We start from the raw sequence: 17,617 nt of genomic DNA on the forward strand, positions 1-17,617 counted from the left end.
GTTCTGCAAGGTAATGTAGCAATAACATAATTGTAGAAACTTGTGTAATAAATATTGCTCATAATAATAAACCTTAGATTCTTAATTTTGTCAGTTTGTTTCCCCTACATGCTTACTATGCTTCAAAGTCACACAGAAAAAACAGTGTGTGCAGTACCTCGTGCTAAGCAAAACACCTGTGACGCAGTTGAGCAACACCTGCTGCGTTTCATTCTACACGGTGTTACGTTGGCTGTTCACTGAAAGCTCCGTCTCAAATTAAAAAGAGCTCACAAAGCTCTTCAACAGGTACTTGGGAAGCTATGAATTTTAGGATGAGGTCCTACAACAATTCCGTATTTACAAAACAGCTTTTAAAAGACCCCCTCTTGGACAGCAAGAAAACATAGTTACAACAGCCCAGTCTCTACACAAACCATAAGAAATTGTTTTATGCTTAGGTAGGAAACTACAGTGATACTCCTTGTGGGGGGGTGGGGGGAAACTGCTGTGATGTAGAATACAGCAAACATGGTTGGTTAGCCAGCTCAAGAATCTTACCAGCGTGCAGTATATACTGCCCTGTTTAATAGTGTCCTGGAAGTTTCTTACAAGGGTCAGCAGAAAGCAAGCCCTCGGTCATCCTATTGTAATGGAAATATGAAATAACTTCCAGAAAAGTCTGTAGATGTGGTGAGGATTATTGGAGTCATAAATAATAACAGCAGTAATATATGCACAGTGATCTGTACTAGTTAATGAAGAGCCTCAAACAAAGCATTGGAATGTTAATGTGACCAAAGCTTTATGTACATCTGAAACCAAGAATGATACTGTGTTCTGTATCTCACGGGGCGCTAACCTGTTCAGTATGAGTTCTTGCTGTCCTTGCTGTCCCAGCCAGGAGGAACAAAACAGTATTTTGATATAAAACAGGACAGAAGAATACACACTTGGGAAGACCACTACAAGAACATTATATTCTGATGTCTAGGCTGAAATTATTTAAATTATTTGTCATATGAGGTTGGGAAACTCTCTGAAGGGGTTGAGGAAGAGAGGGTTAAGAAGCCAGCAAACTGGCAGACAGCTGCACCCTATAAGCAACTTGATGAGGCAGAGATAAAAATCTGCTTTCAGCTGAAAGGAAGGCTTTAGAAATTGTAGGGGAAGTTAGAACCAGCTGCTAAGCAGAGGGTTTGGTTTTCTGATCCTCCCTTTGAGCCATAAAGCACTTAAGGTTTGGTGGAAGGAGCCTGTCTGCAGACACTGCTCCAGACAGCCCAGTGCAACCACTTTGTTCCTATCACCCTCTTAACCCTGGGCTACTTGGATCTGACTGCACTGACCGTGGGGCAACACCTGGCAGAGAAAGGAACCTAAGCATGAAGATGGCTCTCTCCATTCTGAGTGCCTGGGACAATCCAGCTGCAGAGCTCTGCCCTTGTTTAACCAGCAAAAGCTTGACACCATTAATTGCCTATAAAGATGAAGCAAGGCAATTTCAGACAAGACAGTGAGTGCCTAGAACTTGCTGTTTAAATTGCAAGTACATCACTGTCTTTCAGAAGGTGAGGTCCACTAAGTCAGAAGTGTGTTTATAGCAAAAATTCCTTTGTGATGGTCATAGCCTGCTTTATGCGGGTCAGGCTTCATGATCTTGCCTTTCATGAAACTGCTTGTATAAACAGGCTGCACTTTCTGATTTGAGTGTCTTCCCCCCTCCTCCCAAGCTTTTGCTTCTCAGGTGCCTTTTTTGACCTTAGTTCTGTATGGATAGCTATGTAACATTTGTCATCGGGCAAAATACAGAGTAATACTTTACTGGAAGTACACAGGCAGAATGAATTGGACAGAAGAAAGAAATCAGACTTGGCTTATTATATGAATATATAAGGATGTAGAAGTGACTGGTCAGGGAGAGGGGGAAGAACGTAAATACTTTTAAGCAGTAAAGTTAAATCTACTCTTCTGCAAACACAGGTGGCAGCCTGACACCTGGGGAAATGAGAAATTTGATCTTTGACTGCAAAGCTGATACACTGTAATAAAACTGCACTTAAATGTTTTAGAATACCTTTTGTTCTCTAATGCCTCTTTCTTTCATTAAACAACTATATATGCTACAGTTGCTCCACATATCAGGATCTCCGATCGTCTGCTTGAACCCCCTGATACAGAGGTACATTTGTGTGAATGTATCATGCAAACGCACGCTGGGGTGGAGGGGATTACAGAGGAGCTCCTGGGAGATGCATGGGGAAGGGGAAACAACAGATAAGTATCGAGCAAAGGTCTGACTTGGGGAAAACCTAGCTAGTGTAGAGGGAGCCTTGGCTCTGTGGCACCTGGAGCCCCATCTGCCACATTTCCACAGCAATTACAGGATAGCAGATACTGAGGGAAAGGATAACAGGTTGTTCTTTGTACTGCCTGATCACTTTGCCCTTCTGGTTCATGCCTCTGCAATAACAATATACTTTTATTTCCCGGGGGGGGGGGGGGGGAAGGCACCTCTTAGGGAGTATTTTGATACTGTTTTAGGACAACACTGGTTGCCTATTTGTATTTTAATTAAAAACAGAAGAACAACTGTACCATCTAGACGCCATCTAGATCTCAGGCAGTAGCAGATGCTAAACAACCATCAGTACATTCCAAAAAGTGTCTGAAGAGGACAAGCCACTGTAACCCTTCTCTTTCAATGCTTTCCCACTCAACAACTATTTTCAACTATGGATATTTCATAAGGACAGTATGTTTTTTTCCTTACCAGTAACCTCCAGTCTCATGTACACAGACTTGCTTAGTACACCCCTTGAATTCACATGAACTTCTTTCACTCACGAAGTCCTCTGGAACTTCAGCAGATCTGCTACTGCTGCATGAAGAATCTCCTCTTGATTCTGACTTCCAGTTCTTCCGTACAACTTCATAATTTCTCCGCTAAGTCCTCCCTCTTCCAGGCTAGAAAAAAACAGCCTTATTCAACCTTCTCCATAGAGGCCTTATTCTGTATCATGGGTGATTTTCACAACACTTTTCCAATTCTAATAGATCATTGCACAGCATTCCAGATGTGGAAAAATCATGGATTTATACAACGGTGCAATGATGTTTACTTTTTGTTTTCTATTACCTTTCCAATACATTCTAATGGTAGATTTGCTGGGTTTTTGACTCCCACTAAGCTGGTATTTTCCTGGAGTTATCTGTCATGACCACAGAGTCTTGCACTACAGCAGTAATAGACTGCTCAGAGCCCATAATTTCATATGTTTCATACAAACATTACTGTATGTTCATCTACAATGACTTTTTATCTGCTGTCTTATTTTGTATTTTATTTAGAAATATATTTTAACAAGACATCTTGCAATGCATGGCTAGCAAGACTGGATCCAAAATGGCTTCTTAGGTGATTTCAGAATTTTAATTCTCTCATTGCAGTGTTTCCATGGTAAGAAAATTTAGCAAGCAGAAAGGATTAAACAGAGTTTAGGGTAGACTATAATTTATAGTGATAGATCAGATCATATACTAATGATCAGACCATAAAGTAACTGTTGCAAGTTTAGAGGCAAACTCTCTTATCCCATTAATACATTCCTTGTAATAAGTTGTGGTATCAGTTGAAGTTTATACACTTCACAAAGAAACTGAAATCCTTGGAACACACCAAAAAATCTAGACTTAAAAACTGCATCTATTGGTTAATAGCTAGGATGGTTTATAATCTAAAATTGTCAAGGAACATGCAAATACACCCCTCCTATTTTTGCTATACCAGCAGAGGGGAAAAATAGTCATTATAGTATAGCAACAGGACACAGAGTGACAAAACAGAATAAAATTACTTTGTTTTATAAGGACACTGGTTTTGTGATGGCTGTCAGTATCTTCAAAACTAAAAAGCTCTTAAGATTGTATTTCATTCTATGAAGTGAAATAATATAGTACTGTACTTACCCTTAAGCAGAAGTCACTCCTTTGTTCTAACCATTTCCCTGTTTGAATTGTTGAGGTTATTTAACAGCCAATTTACTTTGTTCCAGATAATTAATACTATGCCTGAGATTGGTGATCAAACAAAAAAACCCAACACGTTGAGCAACTTTTCTCGTATCCATTAAAGACCTTATTCAGCATGCTAAGGAGTGAATGCCTCATTTTAATGAAACTCCCAGCCACCATTTACCAGCAACTGACCGCAAAAAATAACTCAGGAATGTAACTTATTTGAGAACATAATATCGTACGCTAAATACAGAATTCTATCCAAATATAAGGCTTAGTGCAAAATAAGTAGCAAAAGATAATGCTAAACTCTTCTCTCTCCATGATACTGCAAAAGTCCTCTGAGCACCTATCAGTCATATCTACATTATGCTGCCAGTTCTAATTTATAGCTCAGTGATGCTCTAAGAAAACTGATAAAGGAAAAGGGCCTGCAGTCATGTGGAACATAGTAAGGAACATCTGATCTGTGGAGCTAGATACTTTTAAGTTTCACGCCAAGGAAAGATATTACATTCATTATGACCAAAGAGCAGGAAATGAGTTCAATTCCAAAGCAACAATTTGCATTTCCCTCTTCTGGACAGACTGCCTAAGGAACAATCCTCTTTATTAAAGGAGATAAAGGAGCTGCAATTGCAACATACTTTAAAAGAAATGTTGGTACATTGGATTTTTAGGAAGAACAAGACAGGAATTTGTCTTGTCAAAGTTTATGTTTGCTTTTACATGTACATGACTGAAAATGTCATACAAACAGCTGGTCTGTCTTTAAAGAAAATTTGAAATCATTAACAAAGAACACAGAAAAGTGTTTAGAAACTGTCTAAAAAATCAGAAACTACTAAAAGCAAGGGAATAAGTTCTCAACATGTGTACATAAAATCTACTATAGATTTTATAGACTAATTTTCTACCCAATAATTTATCAAGAAGAAAGAATGGTTTAAGATATACTTATTTTCAGACACATTATCATCTCCACATTATTCATCTCCTATAAGACTTCTATGGCCAAGTATGAAGAATGATAGGAATTTAAAATAACAAGTGTAATTAATAGACAGTTCTTTGGTCAATGTCTGTCATATCTATTCATAGATTAGAAAAAAAATGTCTAAATAGCTCAGGCAATCTGGTGACAGAAACTGGAATAGGGACAATTTAACCGGCTTTGTGCTACTGTGGTCACACTCTTCCAGTATCCAAACAGACTAAGTAAAACACATCGTCTCCATGTTGTGACCTATATGACCTCTATTTTATACCATATTATTTGGATATATATATAAATGGCTATAAGGATATATCTTTGTCATGAAATTTAGGGGTTTTGCCATAGTTCCTGTCCTCTGGAGTGACCTAAATTTTGTTATATTCCTGTAATTTATACCTGAAACTTCAACTATTTCTGTGAGTACAGTTTATGCTGCTTTGTCTTTATGTAACATGGAAGTTTCCAGGCTATGGATGCATTTAGCAAGCTTTTGGTTTTGCTTAAGTAAAACATTGTACATAATTCAATTAAAAAAAATTATTCAATCTGAGCCCTTAAATTAGGGCTTTCTTGTTTGAGAAAGCTATTTTCTAATTTGTCTCTTACTGGTCAGGTAGAAAGCAAGAAACCAATCTGACAGCTTTTCCACCCCCCCCCCTTTTCATAGATCTGTAGTTACTTCTCTTGGATTTCAGAAACAGAGCTCATGACAATCCTCCCACATCTGTTTCATCAGCTGATTAAAATGTAGATCTCCTGCAAGGTAACACATTTTTGGGTGATGGGCGTTACTCTAACCAACTCATTATTAAGAGAACAACTTTATGCATGATCAGCAACTTGGCAGCGTAAACAACATGAAACAGTTCTTTTAAATAGGACTTGATAATTTTGTTTATGAGAGCTTTCATTTACTGGAAGGTTTTATGGCTTTTATAACCCATTTAAGCATAAAAGTTTTTGTTATCTTTTAAAACCTTTTTGCAGCAAAGACTCTAACACAAGAAAGAATTCAGATAGGACCCTTATGTAAAGCAATGAATATTTGGTCTTCCAATTGTGTTGTATGATTTGTGGTGTGCATTAGAATACACTGAAGGGCAACATTTTTAGGGGGTTTTAAGCCCTCAAGACACCTGATGAGTTTTAACTTACTCTTTGAAAAGTGAGATTCTTTTACTGATAGGGACTGCGTGTGCTGTTACGCTTCATTTTATAACTACTTTTGATTTACATTTGAAGTTGGAAAAAAGCCAAAATCAAAACACGTCAGTTAAATGTGTATTTTAATTTTAATGTCATGACTAGAAAGATGGCATTTTTGAATCACAACTGCTGGGCTTTCTTGAAGTAGGGCAGTTTTATTTTGACCCAGTTCCACTAGTTGTCTGTTCTCAGACTTGCTTTCCTTGTGCCCACTGGAAACACAGCAGCTGGCCACTGTTCTGCCCCTCTGCCCAAACTAGAATACAAGAATTAATTATGCCAAGGTAAAGCTAACCCTATACCACCCTGCTAGTAAAACTGATAACCTCCCTGAGCCAGTAAAATGTACCCAGTGCTAGAAATGTGCTTTAGGAATAACATTCATCTTGCAACTCTTTTTACTTCAGTATCTCACCCTTATTTATGTACAGTATGAGTCTGTGAAAATGAAAGAAGAATGATTGAGGATCAGTGCATGAGCGGTGTGCATCGGGCAAGTGAACAGAGCATTCCTGGCAGAGATGCAGGGGCTCGGTCAGCCTGTGCTATCAGCTAGCAGAGCTGCTTTTACTTCTAATTCTCCAGGAGTACTAGTCTTCAGAATTTGAAACATCATACCAGACTGTCAAATACTTTGATCTTTAACAACATTTCATGAATTGTGTAGGTACATGGTAGGATAACATACCACTCACCATTTTAAGTAAGTATTGCAACTGACTCAGAAAGCATTTTCTAGTTTTAACGTCTCAATACGATTACTCCCTTCTCAACCGTAAATTTCTTTCTGGATCACAGATTCAAAGAGGTCATACAAAACAATGAGAATTTTAATTCTGTAAGTGCAACCCCCCACATACCTCCTCCTAGATAACCGCATTCAGCTGGGTTGTACATGATGTTTTAAAACAACCTATTATGATACAGAGGATTACTCTTTTATTATGAATAATGTTGTACTTTGCACCTTCCTCCAAGGTAGGTCTTTTACACCCATACTCTATGTAAGGCTACAGAGTAAGAACAAAGTCCATTGAGCAGCAAGAGATTAAAGAGTCTTGGCTTTCACTGCCTTCTGTTTCCCCATTTAAAGCAGCTTAACAAATTAGTAGTTTCCTCTCATCTCTGGATACTGGTTCTTCTAAGCCAGTAGCTTAGAAGAGTAAGAGTAAGAGGTTCCCTATTGTGGGAGTACTGATGATTTACATAGGTATATGTGCTTACATGTGCACAATACAAAAAATTCATGCTTTTATTTCAATTTACATTAGATGGTGCTTTTATGCTCGTATCAGATTATTCACTTTTTCCCCCAAGTATTTTTCCATTATACAGACATGCATTTAAATAGTACCAGATTCTGTTTTCTACAATAACTTATTCATACACAGGCAATACGTCAGCTTTCCAGCCCTGCTTTCAGCTATCTGGTTCACACATAATTGTTTTACAACTATTTTCATTTGTGCTTTACTATGTTTGTCAAGAAAGTCTTTACTTGAGCCACTTGTCAGTTATTCACATACTAAAAAGCAAGCATAGCATACCTACACACACACACATTAAAACAAGCCTATGCGTGACATGTAATATTGCTGCATTAGTTCAGTTCTAAAGAATCTGCTTTAACGCTCAGCTTCTTTTGTCCTGTAACAATGGTATAACAGAAACCCTTCCTACAAACTTCTCAGAAGTTGAAACTTCTCTGGAGTGTATTGTGTGGAACAGTAGTTCCGTTCTGCCTGAAGTGCGTTCTCAGTGTCAGACAAAATGTTTCACCTCAATTGATCTTAGAGAAGCGATTTATTAACAAAGCGTTAAGCTACCTCTGTTGCAGGTGGTGGGACCCTTGCTCTGCCCAGACTGGCACTCTGAACAGTGCTGAAGGAAGTGACTAGGTACCCGAAGGTGTGGGCATGGCCCTAACCTTAAGACAGCTGAAGTGAGCAGCAACATTTTCACTTAGGTTTAGTCAGTGACCTACATGAACGGATGCAAGCCTCTTGGAACGCTTGTCAGCACAGCCACTTCCCGGCTTTCTGTTGCTGTTAGACCACTGAACAAGCTAGAATCTTCAGTCATAAACAGGTTCAGGCTTTAAGCCAAATTAAAAGAGGCTTAAAAACTTAAAGCTAAAAGAGACTGTTTTAAGACTATCCTGTTTTCATCAAATCTTAAAGGCAACGTGAGGTATTTTGTAACACCTGCAGTGACAGCGGTGTTTACTTGAGAGACTATTGAAGATAATCAGATTGAGGCATTTTTATTTCTTTGCAAGGGAGATAGTGGTCTTCTGTGCTAATTTATACCATTTGAAAAACTAGATTTATTGTTTTAAGATCAGACAACTGCAATTCTTTTCTAAAGTAAAACCAGAAGGATAAAGAAGAAACGGCAAGTTTCAGACACAAAGTCTTTCTCTGCCTGCATGGGCTAAGCCAGGGGTCCTCAAACTTTTCAGCCAGGGGGCCGGCGCAGATGAAGTGGCAGGCAGTCATCTGCGGCTGCTTGGTTTCCCCCTGCAACCCCTGGTGGGGGGGTGGGTGGGGGCGGGGGGGTTCTGTAAATACCGGGGGCCAGATTGAGGACGCTGGGGGGCCGTATCCAGCCCGTGGGTCTAAGTCATACCTGGCTTCATTAATTAAAAAAAACCCATTCCTAGCAGCCCAACTTCTCTGTCTCTAAGCAAGATTATCCACAAAGTAGAACGAAAGCATTTTACACCAAAGAATACATGGCTAAAATAAAGTGTAGTAGAAGGAGGCACGTGCTTTGCAGACAGTGAGAGTAAAGACAGAATAACTCTGTTCTCCCCCACAAGCTACTAATTCACAAACTACTCCTTCTGTGGTCAGTGCAATTTAGACTATCACTTCCAGAACTCTTGACTTAGTAATTGCCTTATTATTTTAATTGCAAGTTAGCTGATAACCCAACTCATCGGTCAGAAAGACACAGAGACAACCTTCTACTTGTGGCCAAAGCAGAAGGTGACCATCAGAAGCCTTTGCTAAATGCTCCATCAGTCCCCTATCTATCCACCTATCAACACTGCCTCAGACGTGGCTGGTCTGTGAGCATCCAGTTTGTAGTTTTATGAACTGGGAAGAGTATTGGAAAATCATCAACTATCAATAATACATTCTTCTAATGGCAGGAACAGAAGAAAGAATATTTTTTAAGCAGGAGTGACTAGTCCAAACAAGTTCTGCAGGAAGCTTCACGCAACAAAGATCAAGAAAAATGCTAATGTGCAATCATTGAGCAGAAGAGGAGCCAAAACTTGATATAAGGCACGTAATGAATAATGCTATACAATCAGCTTCTATACACCCACAACGTATCTAAATTTATAAACCATATATGCCAGTGGATAAAATTTAAATGCATTTCCCATCATTGAAGTGTACTATCCAATCTGCTCTGACACAGGACCATATTGGGATTGAGGAGACCGTTCTGTTTGTTAGAAACTTACCAGAATGTGCTGGTATTTATAGCTCATAAAAGCTGTTCAGTAAACATGTACAAAGACCTCTGATTTCACCGAATGCGTAAACATGTGCAAAGAATTTCATTCTAGGATTTCGGACATGGGAGCGTGCTCTCTGACAATGAGCTACCATTCCCACATCCCAGTGAATTAAACATCTTTCTACCTGGAAAAACTGTCCTGGTTTCAGAGATAAGAATTTCATGATTCTAATGACAAACTCTGACTTTGCCTACAACATACACTTTAAGGAAAAATGCAGTATAGCTTCCTAGAGTCAACAGTTTGGGTTGTTTTTTTTTTCCCCAACTAATACACGTTTTGAGGGACAGGATTTTGAGGATGCAAAACTCATCTCTGTTCCTGTAACACTTCTGTGTGGACTTAGACATATTGGCATATTTTTCACGGATATGACAGTTCAAGACTATAAGAGTGACAAGTATAATTTAATTCATATTGTAAAGATCCTTTGTCAGTCTAAGAAGAGTGAAAGAGAACTACAAAGCACCATGATTATCTTTGTTGCATACAATTGCAAAACCTGCTTCTCCAAGCCACATAAACTGAATAGGTAATAAACCAATAAACCACCAGAATAAAATCATATCAGGGTCATAACTTCTGCCTTGACAAGGAAAGGAAAGGAATCTAAGTCAGCCTCTGCTGAGGTGGAAAAGGAATGCGGCACATTTCTTTCTTTTCTTGATTCATTGACAATGCAAGGGACCTTAAGAGGTCATTTCATACATTCTCTTGTGCCAAGGCAGGATCAGCTACACCTAAATGTTTATCAGTCCCTTTCTAGCAACAGCGTAACCTCCACAGACAATCTATTCCAGTGCTTAACTGTTATCATCAGAGTATTTTCCTCAAATTTAGGTTAAATTTCCCTTGTTGCCCCTCAAGACCACTATTTCTAGAACTGTTTGTGGTGAACAGAGAGAAGAATGCTATTTCCTTTTACAGGTTAAATAATGTAAAACAACAAAGTTCATAATCAGAAAGAAATAGCCACTTAAAAAAACCCAACCCAAACCAAAACAGAAACTCTCTCTAGAAATACCTGAAAGAGTACCAAAAGGAGAAATCAACTTTCTTGGTAGGCTATTGCTCTTTAGGCAAACCTAATGCACTCGTTTAGAATTAGTCAGGCGTTGCAAAACTACTCAAAAGAATCCCAAAATCTCTACACTTAACCTGGAAGCTCTTTGGGTTTGCTCAAGAGGTTACGAAGCACCCTTAGGTCAGACAGGATGTTTGGAAGCTGATTGCACGGGGATGGGTTATCTGGTTACATGTGCTGTTACCTTCCTGCTGGGAGTGACCTTCCCTTCTTCGGGAGTGACCTACAAGGGACTGTTAAACCAAGAACTGTAATATTTTGTTGTAAAAAACCAGCAAGAGCCCCATCGTAGTATTAAAGCACAGTGCTTTGTTCCAACTTGCTGCCTTCAAAATGGGAAAGAGGATGACATTTCATTTCAGATTTAAGATTCAAAACCTTTATATGCAAAATAAAGGTCAGCACAGTGCCATAATTACTTTTATAAATTATTTCACAACAATTTAGAATATGTTACAGAATGCTGAGTTCATTATCTCCAAAAGTTGTGTGCACTAACAGTCTTACACAGTAACTCAAACTTGCAGCATCATTGTAATTATGATAGTTTTCACTCTGTGTAGTATTTGGAGACAAACAATAAAATAGAATCACAGAATCATTTAGGTTGGAAAAGAGCTTTAAGATCATCAGGTTCAACCCCTAACCCAGCGCTGCCAAGCCCACCGCTGAACCGTGTCCCCAAGCACGGCGCCTGCGGGGGTTTTGAGCCCCCCCGGGGACGGTGACAGCACCCGGTCCCTGGGCAGCCTGTCCCCCTGCCCGGCCACCCTTTCCGCGAAGGAATTTCTCCTGAGATCCCCCCTGACCCTCCCCTGGCACAGCCTGGGGCCGTTCCCTCCTGTCCTGTCGCTGGTTCCCTGGGGGAAGAGACCGACCCCCCGGCTCCAGCCCCCTCAGGCAGCCGCAGAGCGATGGGGTCCCCCCCGAGCCCCGTTTCTCCAGGCTGAGCCCTCCCAGCTGCTCCCCATCAGACTGGTGCTCCAGACTCTTCACCTGATGTTGAGAATCTTCAACTTTTTTCCTAAACTTTACAAATTACAGATTACATCCTATATTCTGCACTTCTCTAACTGAGATCAATTTTGTATTATAATTTAAAGAAGTTACCTTGTTTTGGGATTCTTAAAATATGAACAAAATTTGAAAACAAATCTTGAATTTGAAGTAGCTTTGTCAGTACTACTTGGGCCAGTGACTGAGCAAAATACAATGCAAAGGGAAAGTAAGTGAGCTGACAAAAATTAACTTAAAGGAATTTATATAGAAAACACAGAAAAATTACTAAATAAAAAATATCACAGAAGTCATCTAGCTAATTTTAATAAAATAATTCTATGTAATTTAGTTTCATAATTTAAATGTTTCTAGTTTGATAACACTAGAACACTAGAATGGACCGTGCTATCAAACATTCATTGCAGACCAGAGCAGAAACATAAGTATTTCAGAATTATCTTAGTATTATCCCAATGCATTGGGAAAGATAAGTGACTAGGCGGTTTTACTGTGACTCAGATTCAAAGAGTTTTGATTTGTAACCTTGGTGTTGTTTTGAATCGATGGCAATGCACATCAATCTTGTGCAAGCATTTTACAGAGAGAATTATGGGTATAAATCAGGAAGAAGGTGCTTTGTAGGGTGGAGTTGAACTTCAAAGACAGTGAAATAAAGAGCAGTCATCATTACACCTAACAGCTGTCCTTCTATTGTAATTAAGTAGAACATTAATTTCCAAGTGTTATGACATTTAATCAGCTATACAAAAATAATAACAGTAATAGGAATGATAAGCGTCATCACCAAAGTTATTATGAGAGCAAGCCAAGATCACATGCCCAATGCTTCTAAAAGCTGTTATAGACATGCTGTTCTAGACCGTAAGTACTGTCTAAAATATTTCCTTGTAACATATACTGATACATTTCTTTCTTTAAAGAGGAATTTTTCAAAGAATCCCACAGTTACTGCTTACTAAATGAAAGAACTATACTCTGCCATTGTACTGCACCTATGTATCCTTATAAAGATGTGATTTTTTTTTTCTTTTTAGTCAGTACATATTCTTGAAAAATTGTCATTTTGTGCCGTATTACAGGAGGCAGACTAAGTAAAGGGATGTTAAATGATTCATCACAAAGTATAATATTGTAGTTGCAGACTCAGAATAAAAATCTTGACTTTCATTCTCTGATTTTTACACTGTTTTCCTTTCCCACATAAGAAATTGGATTAGGTATATACACTCTTTTCTCCTGTAGTACAGTAATTATAAAATAAACTGTCCTTCTATAAATGGGTGTTTTAAACCTTATCCTCCAGACCTTTTGAGTAAAACTCTAAAATGATAAAAAGATGACAGAAATAGAAATTAATACATTTGATCAGTTTTGCCATAGTTCATGTTCTAGAAAGCAAAAAAAAAAAAAAAAAAAAAAAAAGTTGAGTTTTGAAATAGTTGTTCTAAATAACAACATGTAAATAGGATGAATTGGACCTCAGCAGTTCCGGCTGCAGGTTTTGTATCTGCTCTGAAGTGCTTTCTGGGCAACCAAGCATTGACACCATGCTGGAGCCTTTCAAGCTCTGCCCGACTTCTGTGGCTGATAGGAAAGGGTCAGCACAGTCCACCTGAACTACACCCACAAGCAGCAAGCGCTGGTCCTGAAGCTGACAGCATGATACATTCTTTTCCTTGTGCATTTTCAATTTCTTACGGCATATGTAATAGCTAGTTATTTGAAGCTTATTTCTTTTGTTGTGAAGTTTTGTATGTTTGTTTTTCAGTAAAGCACAAAACCCACCAGTAATACCCTTATTACTGGTTAGGAAATCCTTCTTAAGACTATTATGAAGAGTTCTTGGAAAAGGAAGGTATCCAGTATGTTCCAACTATATTTTGTAAGGATAAACCCAGTAATAGACAAGAATCACTGGAAGAAACGACATATATTTTTTTTTTATTTTTGAATGCAGAGATGTAACAGAAGCTAATATCTAAATTCCAGGAGCCACCTTGCCATAGAGAAAATTCACTCTCAGAATAATAAAAAAAAGGAACTTAGTCACAAAGAGTTGCAAGTATCTCCCAGCTTGGTCCAAGTAATCAACCAAAAATCCTTCTGCATATTCTGCATACATGTCCATCACCCCCTTTTGATATACTTGAAACATCAACTAGTTAAGCATCTGGCACTTCGGCAAGGAATAATGACTGGTAGGAAGGAGGTACCTTCTCAAAAAAAGGCTTTTTTCAATTACTTTAAACACCAGTTGATTAACCTCCCCTTCATATATTCTTGCCAAATAGTGACAGTAAGGAATTTTCTAGTGAACTTGGTCTTATCTTCAAGACTACTAATTTAGCAAAACAATTACTTCCAACCACTTCCTAACAATTGCCAATTAATTATTTTTTTCCCTGTATTCTTCTATGCATAACAGCCAAATGATAGTCCTACCAGCACAAGCATTTTTACTGAATGTTATGCACTGTTTCCCACACTTTGCAGTGGTGTTATATTTGTTATTTAGAACAAGCCCAGATTGTTCCTGGAACTGTGCCTATAGAAACTACTGCTGTAATGTGTTTATATGATATATAATTATAGGCATGCTGTAACCTGTCCATAGCCACTGCAGAACAAGTTGCATTATCAAAAACATAGACCAGTCCCTGGATTAACTATTCAATCTGATATATTCCCTTTCTTCAGTAGCTAATGTCAAAGAAATTAAATGCACACAGGTTATATTTTTGAGCTTCAGTACAAAAGATGGTAATTATATAATATTACAAGCCAGTAATATGACATTCAAAACTACTGAATACTCCCTAATGCAACATGGATTTCGAGCCACTAAGTCTGAAGATCAGGCCAGTTAGTTAACGTCAGACACTTGCATTTGAAAATACTTGCCAAAACACCAACAAGATGTAGGAAAAAAGATGGTACTACTCACCTACCAATGGAGTGAGTCACAGCATTCAAGTAGTTAAGCCTAGGTGCACAAATACAAGTACTAAAATTTAGTTATAATCCTACCAAACAACAGATTATTATAGGTATTACCCTAAAGTACTGGATCCAGATAAATAAATCCATATCTTTATGTACCATCTTTAGTACATATTACCTGTAGGGAGAAAAATCTTTATAGAAAAAACACTTGAGTTAAACAGAATAGTGGAGTATATGAAAGTTTAATTATTATTATATACTTTGATGTACCTCACAGGTAGACTTTAATAACCGTTTAATACCTGGTACATTATATTTTTCTGACATCAAACATCTAAACTGCTATTTTCTTGACAAAAATTGTAAATATATGCCTATAATTTTCTGTTTATGCATCCTTTTTACCCAATGCTTTTATTCAAGCCAACAAGTGCTCAAGAAGAATTTTAAAATCATTGTAATACTTATGAAAACTTTTTATCCCATATATTAAATATCTCTTTCTTACAGGATGTCTAAGAGATTTATAAAACATTGCTTAAATAATATCTAATGAACTATTTTTTATATCTTATTGTATAGCCTGTTGCTATATATATACCATAACAACAGAGTTAAAAAGCGGTTCTGATAGTATTTTTGCATTTGCTCTCACATTTACAGATAAGCCAGAATATGAAGTGTAAGAGCCACTGCATTCAAAGTGGAGAAGGACAAGCAGGGTAGGATCTGGTGTTGCACTCTGATATTTTATTTTTGCTTTACAAATTTTATTTTGGATTAGATCCAAGCCTAAAAGATTAATTCTGCAATTATGAAATGGATATGGTCAAAATAACACAAGAACAGCTGTTCTCACTAAAATGAGTTACAGATGGCAGAAATCTTGCAATGGCAATCTTAGAAAATTTGGGGGAAAAATTGCATGATCTGCCTTATCAATTCTCCGATTGCATTCCTGCAGATGTGGGGAAAACAACTTCTACTTTCTCATATCTGACAACTTCTAATTTGTTAGTCCAGTAATATTTGTGTGTGTGAATTAAACATGATTTTTTGATTTAGACTTGCTCCACACTTATAATCAAGTGCAAGAAATAATTATACAGTATTTTTGTATGGAGTTCCCATAGTGTTTTCTGAGACATACAACAGTATTACATCATGACATCAATAAAGATTATATAATGAGGAAATACAAGCTGATATCTTGTACTGAGTGATAAAAGTGGAAGAAGGAGGAAGTAAAGAAATACACCAAAAAAATATCTTACTGAGGTAATCATGATTATAAGGGCATTACAAGACATGTTTGATATTTATTCTTCCAGAGATAAATTCCAAAAGAATTGCACAGTAGTACCTCAATTCTGTGCTCTTATAGCTGCAGCTCTTCCTTCCAAATTCTATGTGGATTATTATAATACACAAAACTACATGATGTTTTTGTAAGGAAAATAGCTCCATCATATAACTCCTTTTTAAAAATTATTTGTACAACTGCATGGTGTTCTTTTGAAGGATGTCTGTCTTGCATTTTAATATTAATGACATTTGGACCCATATAGGAAGTATAATGCATGTAATTTCACTAGAGAATGTTACTTAATTACAAATAAAACCAATTATCTCTTAATTACATTATTTTCTGTTTACAAACATGGTTAATACTGTCTATTTAACACATCTAGCTTTATTCTAAACATTAGTAGCATCTCAATATGTAAAGTATTATAAGCCGTTTCTACCAGCCCCCCCTGTTATTTGGGTATGCCAGCTGGTAAGCATGGTAGGGCCATCATTACCATCGTAAGACAGTGAAGATTCTCTAGCTGATAGGAAAATGTGTGTATATGGGATCATCCTTTTTTCTCTCCAGTTCTGTTAAGAATTTCAGGTTCTCAAACTAAAACATTTCTATCTACTCCCTGCGCTTTATTACAAAGTGCAGAATTCCATTTCAGGAAGTCCTAATAGTAAACTATGGTTTCTCATATAACATGCTCTGGGCAGAGCTGATCCCACCGCATCTCAGTGCCTTGAATTGGGTGACTTTTGATGTCCTTTTTTCTATGATGTGGAAATATGTAAATATAAATGTATGTATGTGCAAGTATGAATTTTTAAAAAAGATCAGGCAAATTACTTTCTGAAATATTCCCTTCTCCCCATTACAATCTTTGGCAGTGTGATCTCACAACTCTTTTGTGAGTGTTTTCAGGTCTGAGGGGGCACATTCTGAACTCAGTGACATGGCAGTAAATACTGAGTAACTGCCCTGAAGTTAATGGAATTACTCCCATCAGAACAATGTAAGTCAAAATTTTGTCCCTTCACCATTACAGAGGCAACTGAATTTTACCAGTCAAGTGAAGACAGGGAACAATTCCTAATTATGTTTTATACTACGAATACAAATGTCGTGTCCTCCTGGTATATCCAGAGTATTTAACAGCAAGGTACATTTGTTATATGTACTACAGGAATAAAGAACAAAACAAAAAAGCCCACCTCCCACGTTCTTACACGCAAGTAGGTTAGCAGTGTTAAAGCTGTCCTGACTTTCTAACTCTGCCCTTTTAATAATTCTGCTGACATGCTCCGAGGGTTCACATGAACAGGGATACATAGTGTTGGCCCTTCGTGTAAAGGCATATTTAGATACAAGGTCATTCAAGATAATTCTGCTTATGAAGACGACTGTTCATTTGAGTCAACCAATTTTATAATTATGTGTTACTCTTAAAGTGGAATTTTGGATGTTATTTTCTTTGATATCTTTATGACTCATACTTCAGTTGAGCAAAGCAAGCTACAATTTGCTAATGCAAGTGTG

General features: G+C 37.7%; 1 long non-coding RNA gene across 1 annotated transcript in view; it reads right to left on the reverse strand.

The window, feature by feature from the left end:
* Positions 1 to 2,752: 2,752 nt before the first annotated feature.
* The window catches only part of LOC308053686, a 42,109-nt gene continuing 27,244 nt past the window's right edge, over positions 2,753 to 17,617 (reverse strand). The window contains exons 2-3 of the long non-coding RNA XR_013923765.1: positions 14,783 to 14,821; positions 2,753 to 2,946 (exon numbers count right to left, since the gene is read on the reverse strand). This is a non-coding gene — a long non-coding RNA (uncharacterized lncRNA). The remainder of the gene's footprint in view (positions 2,947 to 14,782; positions 14,822 to 17,617) is intronic.

The sequence above is a fragment of the Falco punctatus genome (genome assembly GCF_963210335.1).
Source record: "Falco punctatus genome assembly, chromosome: 15".
Lineage (NCBI taxonomy): Eukaryota > Metazoa > Chordata > Aves > Falconiformes > Falconidae > Falco > Falco punctatus.